This window comes from Bolinopsis microptera, chromosome 5 (genome assembly GCF_026151205.1).
Source record: "Bolinopsis microptera isolate Bmic1 chromosome 5, MBARI_Bmic_1.0, whole genome shotgun sequence".
NCBI classification, from domain to species: domain Eukaryota; kingdom Metazoa; phylum Ctenophora; class Tentaculata; order Lobata; family Bolinopsidae; genus Bolinopsis; species Bolinopsis microptera.
Window position 1 is genome coordinate 19,865,485 of NC_087076.1, and position 13,138 is coordinate 19,878,622.

Sequence of the window (13,138 nt, forward strand, 5' to 3'; positions counted from 1 at the left end):
ACCCACTACTCTCAGAAATATAGCACAGATTACCCACTACTCTCAGAAATATAGCACAGATTACCCATTACTCTCAGAAATATAGCACAGATTACCCATTACTCACAGAAATATAGCATAGATTACCCACTACCCTCAGAAATATAGCACAGATTACCCACTACTCTCAGAAATATAGCACAGATTACCCACTACTCTCAGAAATATAGCACAGATTACCCACTACCCTCAGAAATATAGCACAGATTACCCACTACTCTCAGAAATATAGCACAGATTACCCACTACCCTCAGAAATATAGCACAGATTACCCACTACTCTCAGAAATATAGCACAGATTACCCACTACTCTCAGAAATATAGCACAGATTACCCATTACTCTCAGAAATATAGCACAGATTACCCACTACTCTCAGAAATATAGCACAGATTACCCACTACTCACAGATATATAGCACAGATTACCCACTACCCTCAGAAATATAGCACAGATTACCCACTACTCTCAGAAATATAGCACAGATTACCCACTACTCTCAGAAATATAGCACAGATTACCCATTACTCTCAGAAATATAGTACAGATTACCCACTACTCTCAGAAATATAGCACAGATTACCCACTATTCTCAGAAATATAGCACAGATTACCCACTACTCACAGAAATATAGCACAGATTACCCATTACTCACAGAAATATAGCACAGATTACCCACTACCCTCAGAAATATAGCACAGATTACCCATTACTCACAGAAATATAGCACAGATTACCCACTACCCTCAGAAATATAGCACAGATTACCCACTACTCTCAGAAATATAGCACAGATTACCCACTACTCTCAGAAATATAGCACAGATTACCCACTACTCTCAGAAATATAGCACAGATTACCCACTACTCTCAGAAATATAGCACAGATTACCCACTACTCTCAGAAATATAGCACAGATTACCCACTACTCTCAGAAATATAGCACAGATTACCCACTACTCTCAGAAATATAGTACAGATTACCCACTACTCTCAGAAATATAGCACAGATTACCCACTATTCTCAGAAATATAGCACAGATTACCCACTACTCTCAGAAATATAGCACAGATTACCCACTACTCTCAGAAATATAGCACAGATTACCCACTACTCTCAGAAATATAGCACAGATTACCCACTACTCTCAGAAATATAGCACAGATTACCCACTACTCTCAGAAATATAGCACAGATTACCCACTACTCTCAGAAATATAGCACAGATTACCCACTACTCTCAGAAATATAGCACAGATTACCCACTACTCTCAGAAATATAGCACAGATTACCCACTACTTTCAGAAATATAGCACAGATTACCCATTACTCTCAGAAATATAGCACAGATTACCCACTACTCTCAGAAATATAGCACAGATTACCCACTACTCTCAGAAATATAGCACAGATTACCCACTACTCTCAGAAATATAGCACAGATTACCCACTACTCTCAGAAATATAGCACAGATTACCCACTACCCTCAGAAATATAGCACAGATTACCCATTACTCACAGAAATATAGCACAGATTACCCACTACCCTCAGAAATATAGCACAGATTACCCACTACTCTCAGAAATATAGCACAGATTACCCACTACTCTCAGAAATATAGCACAGATTACCCACTACCCTCAGAAATATAGCACAGATTACCCATTACTCACAGAAATATAGCACAGATTACCCACTACCCTCAGAAATATAGCACAGATTACCCACTACTCTCAGAAATATAGCACAGATTACCCACTACTCTCAGAAATATAGCACAGATTACCCACTACTCTCAGAAATATAGTACAGATTACCCACTACTCTCAGAAATATAGCACAGATTACCCACTACTCTCAGAAATATAGCACAGATTACCCACTACTCTCAGAAATATAGCACAGATTACCCACTACTCTCAGAAATATAGCACAGATTACCCACTACTCTCAGAAATATAGCACAGATTACCCACTACTCTCAGAAATATAGCACAGATTACCCACTACTCTCAGAAATATAGCACAGATTACCCATTACTCTCAGAAATATAGTACAGATTACCCACTACTCTCAGAAATATAGCACAGATTACCAACTATTCTCAGAAATATAGCACAGATTACCCACTACTCACAGAAATATAGCACAGATTACCCATTACTCACAGAAATATAGCACAGATTACCCACTACCCTCAGAAATATAGCACAGATTACCCATTACTCACAGAAATATAGCACAGATTACCCACTACCCTCAGAAATATAGCACAGATAACCCACTACTCTCAGAAATATAGCACAGATTACCCACTACTCTCAGAAATATAGCACAGATTACCCACTACTCTCAGAAATATAGCACAGATTACCCACTACTCTCAGAAATATAGCACAGATTACCCACTACTCTCAGAAATATAGCACAGATTACCCACTACTCTCAGAAATATAGCACAGATTACCCACTACTCTCAGAAATATAGCACAGATTACCCACTACTCTCAGAAATATAGCACAGATTACCCACTACTCTCAGAAATATAGCACAGATTACCCACTACTCTCAGAAATATAGCACAGATTACCCACTACTCTCAGAAATATAGCACAGATTACCCACTACTCTCAGAAATATAGTACAGATTACCCACTACTCTCAGAAATATAGCACAGATTACCCACTACTCTCAGAAATATAGCACAGATTACCCACTACTCTCAGAAATATAGCACAGATTACCCACTACTCTCAGAAATATAGCACAGATTACCCACTACTCTCAGAAATATAGCACAGATTACCCATTACTCTCAGAAATATAGTACAGATTACCCACTACTCTCAGAAATATAGCACAGATTACCCACTATTCTCAGAAATATAGCACAGATTACCCACTACTCACAGAAATATAGCACAGATTACCCATTACTCACAGAAATATAGCACAGATTACCCACTACCCTCAGAAATATAGCACAGATTACCCATTACTCACAGAAATATAGCACAGATTACCCACTACCCTCAGAAATATAGCACAGATTACCCACTACTCTCAGAAATATAGCACAGATTACCCACTACTCACAGAAATATAGCACAGATTACCCATTACTCTCAGAAATATAGCACAGATTACCCACTACTCTCAGAAATATAGCACAGATTACCCACTACTCTCAGAAATATAGCACAGATTACCCACTACTCTCAGAAATATAGTACAGATTACCCACTACTCTCAGAAATATAGCACAGATTACCCACTATTCTCAGAAATATAGCACAGATTACCCACTACTCACAGAAATATAGCACAGATTACCCATTACTCACAGAAATATAGCACAGATTACCCACTACTCTCAGAAATATAGCACAGATTACCCACTACTCTCAGAAATATAGCACAGATTACCCACTACTCTCAGAAATATAGCACAGATTACCCACTACTCTCAGAAATATAGCACAGATTACCCACTACTCTCAGAAATATAGCACAGATTACCCACTACTCTCAGAAATATAGCACAGATTACCCACTACTTTCAGAAATATAGCACAGATTACCCATTACTCTCAGAAATATAGCACAGATTACCCACTACTCTCAGAAATATAGCACAGATTACCCACTACTCTCAGAAATATAGCACAGATTACCCACTACTCTCAGAAATATAGCACAGATTACCCACTACTCTCAGAAATATAGCACAGATTACCCACTACCCTCAGAAATATAGCACAGATTACCCATTACTCACAGAAATATAGCACAGATTACCCACTACCCTCAGAAATATAGCACAGATTACCCACTACTCTCAGAAATATAGCACAGATTACCCACTACTCTCAGAAATATAGCACAGATTACCCACTACCCTCAGAAATATAGCACAGATTACCCATTACTCACAGAAATATAGCACAGATTACCCACTACCCTCAGAAATATAGCACAGATTACCCACTACTCTCAGAAATATAGCACAGATTACCCACTACTCTCAGAAATATAGCACAGATTACCCACTACTCTCAGAAATATAGTACAGATTACCCACTACTCTCAGAAATATAGCACAGATTACCCACTACTCTCAGAAATATAGCACAGATTACCCACTACTCTCAGAAATATAGCACAGATTACCCACTACTCTCAGAAATATAGCACAGATTACCCACTACTCTCAGAAATATAGCACAGATTACCCACTACTCTCAGAAATATAGCACAGATTACCCACTACTCTCAGAAATATAGCACAGATTACCCATTACTCTCAGAAATATAGTACAGATTACCCACTACTCTCAGAAATATAGCACAGATTACCAACTATTCTCAGAAATATAGCACAGATTACCCACTACTCACAGAAATATAGCACAGATTACCCATTACTCACAGAAATATAGCACAGATTACCCACTACCCTCAGAAATATAGCACAGATTACCCATTACTCACAGAAATATAGCACAGATTACCCACTACCCTCAGAAATATAGCACAGATTACCCACTACTCTCAGAAATATAGCACAGATTACCCACTACTCTCAGAAATATAGTACAGATTACCCACTACTCTCAGAAATATAGCACAGATTACCCATTACTCTCAGAAATATAGTACAGATTACCCACTACTCTCAGAAATATAGCACAGATTACCCACTACTCTCAGAAATATAGCACAGATTACCCATTACTCTCAGAAATATAGCACAGATTACCCACTACTCTCAGAAATATAGCACAGATTACCCATTACTCTCAGAAATATAGTACAGATTACCCACTACTCTCAGAAATATAGCACAGATTACCCACTATTCTCAGAAATATAGCACAGATTACCCACTACTCACAGAAATATAGCACAGATTACCCATTACTCACAGAAATATAGCACAGATTACCCACTACCCTCAGAAATATAGCACAGATTACCCATTACTCACAGAAATATAGCACAGATTACCCACTACCCTCAGAAATATAGCACAGATTACCCACTACTCTCAGAAATATAGCACAGATTACCCACTACTCTCAGAAATATAGCACAGATTACCCACTACTCTCAGAAATATAGCACAGATTACCCACTACTCTCAGAAATATAGCACAGATTACCCATTACTCTCAGAAATATAGTACAGATTACCCACTACTCTCAGAAATATAGCACAGATTACCCACTATTCTCAGAAATATAGCACAGATTATCCACTACTCTCAGAAATATAGCACAGATTACCCATTACTCTCAGAAATATAGTACAGATTACCCACTACTCTCAGAAATATAGCACAGATTACCCACTATTCTCAGAAATATAGCACAGATTACCCACTACTCTCAGAAATATAGCACAGATTACCCACTACTCTCAGAAATATAGCACAGATTACCCACTACTCTCAGAAATATAGCACAGATTACCCATTACTCTCAGAAATATAGCACAGATTACCCATTACTCTCAGAAATATAGCACAGATTACCCATTACTCTCAGAAATATAGCACAGATTACCCACTACTCTCAGAAATATAGCACAGATTACCCACTTCTCTCAGAAATATAGCACAGATTACCCACTACTCTCAGAAATATAGCACAGATTACCCACTTCTCTCAGAAATATAGCACAGATTACCCACTACTCTCAGAAATATAGCACAGATTACCCACTACTCTCAGAAATATAGCACAGATTACCCATTACTCTCAGAAATATAGCACAGATTACCCATTACTCTCAGAAATATAGCACAGATTACCCACTTCTCTCAGAAATATAGCACAGATTACCCACTACTCTCAGAAATATAGCACAGATTACCCACTACTCTCAGAAATATAGCACAGATTACCCACTTCTCTCAGAAATATAGCACAGATTACCCACTACTCTCAGAAATATAGCACAGATTACCCACTACTCTCAGAAATATAGCACAGATTACCCACTACTCTCAGAAATATAGCACAGATTACCCACTACTCTCAGAAATATAGCACAGATTACCCATTACTCTCAGAAATATAGCACAGATTACCCACTACTCTCAGAAATATAGCACAGATTACCCACTACTCTCAGAAATATAGCACAGATTGATTGAGGAGCACTACCCGAAGGCATTACTCGGCACTAACGCCTTAAAATCTTTAATTACAATCAAATATAAATATATGCACACAATGTATAAAGTATTAATAATGTATAAAATATGATTATGCTATTAGCAAATTTAAATAGTACTATTAAGAATTTTAAATAACTCTTATCTCTTGACATAAATTTAGAACAGCGACACAGGGTCTGAAGAATGCGCAGTGATATTTTTATCTTTTAAAAGTTGTAAATGACAGTGAAATTGCGCGGTGTCGATAGCATTGTAAAAAAATGCTCGAAGATAGTCATATTTTGTTATGAGGTTAAAGTTTTGTTGCTCGTTATTATGATCAACGTATGTTGTACCAAATTATTTAAATTTCTAAAAGTACGAAATTTGAGTTGTCCCAGTCCTTGTCATCCGGTTTATGTGCTTGTGCAGTAAGCACATGCTTGTTGACTGTAGACTTGAATGAATTTAGGAATTTGTCTTGTAGGCAAGTGGTGACATATTTTATGTCCTTGTTAATAATGTTGACTGTTTGGTTATATAACTTAGGCCCAATGTAAGAAATGCTCTTGTCTGAATTACATAAACGGTTAAATGGTACTGCAAAGAACTCAGGTTCTCTTCTAGGTGCGTTTAAGTTTGAAACAGTGAACATTCTTATAATATTTGGTGGTGCAGTGTTAGAATAAACTTTGTGCATTAAGCATAATATACATTTAGCTATCACGTTCGGTAAAGCTAATACTTCTAGTTTATTGAAAATTTCCTTTGTGTGTGAAGGTGTGCTATTCAGATCTTTGTCATAAAAATAGCGGTGGTATTGGTTATCTGCAGCGCGAATGCCCTTTTTCTGGGCCGAGAAGACTCTTTTAACGGAGTTTAGCGATCTTGTTCCCCAAACTGTGCAGCAGTAGTACAAGTGAGACTGAACAAAGCTGTTGTATATCAACTTGAGTGCTTTGTTAGGTACTGAGCCTTTGAGTTTGTAGAGAATACCCGCATTTCTAGATACTTTAGTGGCTAAATGTCTAATGTGGTGGGCCCAATTTAGCTTAGTATCAATGATCACGCCAAGAAACTTTTCGTGATAACTTTGCTTTAGTCGCTCACCTCCCATGTAGATTTCTCTATCCTTAGTTTTCTTATTTGTAAAGATCATATATTTAGTTTTGCTAGCATTTAATTTAAGCCCGTTATTAGTAGCCCAATCAATTATCAAAGTCAGAATGTCATTCACCAATGCATTAAGTTGTTCAAATGTATCTGTACTTATTATTAGGTTTGCGTCGTCAGCGAAATAAATATGTTTAGCTAAATTACTAATCTGAGGAAGGTCGTTGATGTAGATTATGAACAGAATTGGTCCGAGAATGGAGCCCTGTGGTACTCCGTAGTTAAGTTTGAGGTGAGAGGACTTGCAGTTGTTGACGCTCACGTATTGCTCTCTATCGGTTAGATATGAGTGAAACCACGATAAAGCCAACCCCCGAACTCCATAGTGCTCAAGTTTTCTCAGAAGAATACTGCTGTCAACCATGTCAAAGGCCTTGCTGTAGTCCAATAGAAGCAGTGCTGTGACCTGCTTTTTTTCTAGTGCCCTGTGTATATGGTTTTGGGCTTCTAGTAAAGCATGTTCGCAGCTGTGCCCAGCCCGAAATCCGTATTGAGAGTCAAATAGGATTTTCTCTGTCTTTAAGTGATCTAATAGTCGCGCTTGCATAATTTTTTCAAAGATTTTTGAGAAACATAAGAGTAGTGAGATAGGTCGATAGTTTGAAACTTCAGCACGTGACCCACCTTTGTGAAGTGGAACTACTTTCGCGATTTTCAATTTATGCGGAAACTTCCCCTGATGTAGAGACGCAGAGACTAGGCAGCTAAGCACTGGTGCAAGTATATTGCTCACTTTTTTCAGGGGAAGTATACTCATATCAGAAGTCGACTTAATCTTCAAACCCTTAACTATTTCAATTATTTCTGATGCGGACGAATCTTCTAGATTCATGCTCCGCTGGCATTTGCTATCTTGAGTTTCTGTTACGATAGTCCTGCCCTCAGAGCATACGAGACCATTTTCTCTCTTAAGAGTCTCGGCTATATTGCAGAAATAGTCATTGAAGCTATTCGCAATTTGCTGAGAATCTGTTATCTCGCTCCCATTATAGTTAATTTTGTTTATCTTAATTTTGCCTTTTTTCTTTCTGTTTAACAAGTTATTAACCATTTGCCATTGTTTTCTGCTGTCGCTAGAATATTTTGTAAAGTACGCGTTGTAATATTTGTTTTTGGCCTTATCCACGTGTTTATTCACAAATTTCTTCATTTTCTTGTACCTAATATCATTTTCAGTGGTCGGGTTTGTGACAAAATCTTCATAAAATTTATTTTTGCGATCACATGCGCACCGTAACCATTCTTGGATCCACGGCTTTGTGTTTTTACGGCGGCCTGGTTTACTCTTTTTTGCCTTAATTGGGAAATTTCGGTCGTATAGTTCACTATATTTTTTATCGAAAGCCTCAAATTTTTCATCTACAGAATCATAGTTATTAACAGATTACCCACTACTCTCAGAAATATAGCACAGATTACCCACTACTCTCAGAAATATAGCACAGATTACCCACTACTCTCAGAAATATAGCACAGATTACCCACTACTCTCAGAAATATAGCACAGATTACCCACTACTCTCAGAAATATAGCACAGATTACCCACTACTCTCAGAAATATAGCACAGATTACCCACTACTCTCAGAAATATAGTACAGATTACCCACTACTCTCAGAAATATAGCACAGATTACCCACTACTCTCAGAAATATAGCACAGATTACCCAATACTCTCAGAAATATAGCACAGATTACCCACTACTCTCAGAAATATAGCACAGATTACCCACTACTCTCAGAAATATAGCACAGATTACCCACTACTCTTAGAAATATAGCACAGATTACCCATTACTCACAGAAATATAGCACAGATTATCCACTACTCTCAGAAATATAGCACAGATTATCCACTACTCTCAGAAATATAGAACAGATTACCCATTACTCTCAGAAATATAGCACAGAATACCCATTACTCTCAGAAATATAGCACAGATTACCCACTACTCTCAGAAATATAGCACAGATTACCCATTACTCTCAGAAATATAGCACAGATTGGGGGGGTGGGTACCAATGGCATAGAATGGAGACAAATGGCATAAAATTCATCAAATGGCATAGAAATTTCATGGCATAAATGGAAATTTTGTTTGGCCAATTCTCCATTTATGCCAATTTATGCCATGAATTTAGGTCTTCATATTTGACCTTTAGGATGACTTTAAATTCGCAAATATTATTAGTACTTGAATAAGAGACATGTTTCATGCTTTATAACGCTTGGAATGATCGTTAAAGTCAAAGATTCATATGACAAATAAAGAAAATAGAAATGTATTATATCAAATATATACCAAACATTTCACTATTCAAGAAAAGCAAATTGTGAGATGTTCAAAATGTATGTAGAATACAAACATTGACAACACAACGATTTTGAATGTCATCAAGGAACAATGCATCTGATGTATTTGTCTTCGACGAGTAGCCAAACATTAGGAGATCCATTGATTAGGCTATGTTCCTGGCAGTAGTACTTCATGGGGCATGACTTATAAGAAATAAATCTAACCACTCCTGTTGCAAAGTCCTGCTGAGATTTGAAGACTTTAAGAGTTTCTGTACTGCCAGCTTTCAAAACTGTTGAACATCCGCATTCAGGTTGATTGTAAATGCGAACATCAGAAGACACTCCAAACGCGTCCCCCTTGAATCTTGAAAGACGAGATTTTGTTGATAAAGTGCTTCTTCCTCCATTGAGCGTGAGTGTCTCAAAAGACCGGAAGGATAGTGTTCCATATTTATCTGTTGATATCGTTTCTCCATCATCACAATCATCAACTCCAGGTTCTACCCCATAAGCTAAGTCGTCCTCATCCTCGAGGCATCCAGCTTCATCATCTACAGCTTCCCAAGAAAGTTCTTGGCCATGGACGATTGGCTTCCCACTCCGTTCTTCAGGATCTGCGACTGCGGCGAACACAGGGAAATTGTTTCTTTTCCCTTCTCGAATGCAGTCCCTCGATGCCCTGTCCAGCGTTTTTGCCAACTTGCCTAGGCTTATCATACCACCAGTCCATTTCACTCGTTCTGCTTTCTGGCCTGTAGATTTAACCTTTTTGAGGTGAACTGTAGGATGCAAAACTGTACTTCCACGTGCATGTGCAATTGCAGATGTGTCTTCATGTAATGATAAAGCACTGTACACATTCTTTCTCTCCATTCCATGGGCCATAGTTATCGCATCCATATTTCTTGAGCGACCAGATGAAAAAGAAACTCGAATAAATGCAAACAGCTGCTCATTCTGATCACTTCCAAGGTAATAAGCGACGATTTCAGCATTAGGGAATTGCTTCTTCAGCAGAGTTAAATACAAAACAAGACCGTCACAAGTACATATAAGATCAAGGTACGTCTGATTCGTTATGCTGACAGCTGAGTAAGTATTCTCTTTCCAAGTAACGAAAAATGTTTTTTCTCAAACAGTTCCATTTTTATTATACTTTATAGCTTAGAGTCTAATTTGGCATGATATCAGATCATGTGATATTACATGGCCCCATGGAGAGCATTGCCAGAGCAATTGGCCAGAGAGCTCCATAGAAGTAAGGGGCCTACTCTAGCCAACAGCTCTAATACATTTCCTTCCTCAACTTCATTTTCTTCATCTAACTGCTGCTGCTGCTCAGCAACTACTTGATAGCTGGCACAGTGACAATTGTCTGCGTAGTGTATCTGTTAGCCTCAATTTTGCCTCAAGGAGGGAAGGTAGCCTCAATCCAACCTCACATAAGTTTCGATAAAGTCTCAATAACCTTCGGGCTACAGTTACAAGTTTTATAGTGGGTCTATAACATGTTTCCGTACATTAAAGTTACAACTTAAAATGCGGTCGAATCATTTATTAGCCTCATTTTGGCCTCCTACAAGAAGACTCTGCGATTTCTGAAATGTTGAGCTTGAAGAGGATGAATAAATTTTTATTGTTGACACATTAGATAGTCACAATACCGAACATGCTCGAAAATATACACAAAAGTATACTTGTTAGCCTCATTTCACCCTCTCAAAGGGTGGTTAGCCTCATTTTCACCTCGAATATTTGAAGCTTAAATACCGATTAAATATAATCCCAAGGAATTTCATGTGCAACATGGATATCAAGTAACGTGTGAGCTGTTAACCTGTTTCCGTACATTAAAGTTAAAATGCGGTCGAATTATTTATTAGCCTCATTTTGGCCTCCTACAAGTAGACTCGGCGATTTCTGAAATGTTGAGTTTGAAGAGGATGAATCAATCTTTATTGTTGACATATTAGATAGTCACAATACCGAACCAACTCGAAAATATACACAAAAGTATACTTGTTAGCCTCATTTCACCCTCTCAAAAGGTGGTTAGCCTCATTTTCACCTCGAATATTTAAAGCTTAGATCTCGATCAAGTATAATCACTATGGATTTTACTGGGCCGCGCTCAGCCTGTCATTCCGCCGAATCTCTATGTTTATGAACATAATCTCTATGTTTATGAACATAATATCCTGAGGTCTCCAGGTAATATGGATTATACTTGCAACTTGAATATCATGGACGTAACATGAGAAAGTTCTTTTTTGAAAGTGGTGAGGCTAATTTGTTAGCCTCAATTGTCCCTCGCAGTTAAATCACTCCTACTGAGTCTAGTGAGTGAGCTAGGAGGTCGCCGAACATCTCATTTTAAAGCCGTATCGATTTTCTATACGCATACCAAAAATCAAATGCGTAACTAAAACAGAAATGAAATTACAGAAGTTTTCAATTTTTTGTCAAAAAACGAACTTTTAGGGGTGTTTCTAATATGACCAGGGTCAGTACAACAAATAGAGATAAAGGTGACAGTACTAGTGGGGTGCAGACTATTCGTTATTAAATTCTCAGTTCAAAGTTTTAAAATTTAATATTTCGAATGGCATAGAATGGAGACAAATGGCATAAAATTCATCAAATGGCATAGAAATTTCATGGCATAAATGGAAATTTTGTTTGGCCAATTCTCCATTATGCCATTAATGCCATTGGTACCCCCCCCCACAGATTACCCACTACTCTCAGAAATATAGCACAGATTACCCACTACTCTCAGAAATATAGCACAGATTACCCACTACTCTCAGAAATATAGCACAGATTACCCACTACTCTCAGAAATATAGCACAGATTATCCACTACCCTCAGAAATATAGCACAGATTACCCACTACTCTCAGAAATATAGCACAGATTACCCACTACTCTCAGAAATATAGCACAGATTACCCACTACTCTCAGAAATATAGCACAGATTACCCACTACTCTCAGAAATATAGCACAGATTACCCACTACTCTCAGAAATATAGCACAGATTACCCACTACTCTCAGAAATATAGCACAGATTACCCACTACTCTCAGAAATATAGCACAGATTACCCACTACTCTCAGAAATATAGCACAGATTACCCACTACTCTCAGAAATATAGCACAGATTACCCACTACTCTCAGAAATATAGCACAGATTACCCACTACTCTCAGAAATATAGCACAGATTACCCACTACTCTCAGAAATATAGCACAGATTACCCACTACTCTCAGAAATATAGCACAGATTACCCATTACTCTCAGAAATATAGCACAGATTACCCACTACTCTCAGAAATATAGCACAGATTACCCACTACTCTCAGAAATATAGCACAGATTACCCACTACTCTCAGAAATATAGCACAGATTACCCACTACTCTCAGAAATATAGCACAGATTACCCACTACTC

General features: G+C 37.8%; 1 protein-coding gene across 1 annotated transcript in view; it reads right to left on the minus strand.

Annotated features, from left to right (window-relative positions):
* Nucleotides 1-13,138, minus strand: part of LOC134815324 (uncharacterized) — a 39,957-nt gene that overhangs the window by 17,334 nt on the left and 9,485 nt on the right. The window lies entirely within an intron of this gene.